The sequence below is a fragment of the Condylura cristata genome, unplaced genomic scaffold (genome assembly GCF_000260355.1).
Source record: "Condylura cristata isolate star-nosed mole 26May11 unplaced genomic scaffold, ConCri1.0 scaffold00028, whole genome shotgun sequence".
In the NCBI taxonomy this organism is placed as follows: Eukaryota; Metazoa; Chordata; class Mammalia; order Eulipotyphla; family Talpidae; genus Condylura; species Condylura cristata.
In genome coordinates this window covers 26725110-26725766 of record NW_004567129.1, presented here as the reverse complement: position 1 = coordinate 26725766, position 657 = coordinate 26725110, and positions in this window count along the sequence as shown.

Sequence of the window (657 nt, the reverse complement as noted above, 5' to 3'; positions counted from 1 at the left end):
GAACTCATGCGGAAGTGGCTTTAGCTTCTCAGTGCTGTGCTTTAACCCGCTGCGCCACCAGGGAGGGCCAGCTGCCTTACTTTTAATGGCTGCAGAGTGCGCTAAGCATCTGTATGTTTAAGAATTTATTTAACCATATTGATTTAATAGGGTTTTTCTTTTTGCTCTTTCAAGCAATCCTATAATAAATATCTTTTACATAAGTTATTTTGTATGTGTGTGATGTATCTTTAAGTAAATTCCTAGATGGCCTCCCTGGTAATGCAGGGGTTAAAGTCTCAGCACTATCAGCTATGGTCAGCCACAGTGGCACAAGTTTGATCTCAGGCAAGGGAGCTGATCCACATGGCACAGCAGACCTCTCTTGTCCCACCCTCTGCTCCCCTTGGCAATGTATTCAGTAGATCTGCCTATTCTGCTCCCCACTCTGTCTCTGATGAACCTTCTCACCGCCCACAACTCTAGCCTCACACCAGTTCTATACAAAAGAAAAAAAGACTTCTTACATATGTTTATACTGAGACACTATCTCTGTGTCCTTCGTTTCATGATGTTAGCATCTACTGATTTTTTAAAAAGATTTACTTATTATGCATAGAAGAACTGGGTTACAGGCCAGAGGTGCAAGGGGGTGAAAGGATTCACCAGAGACAGAGT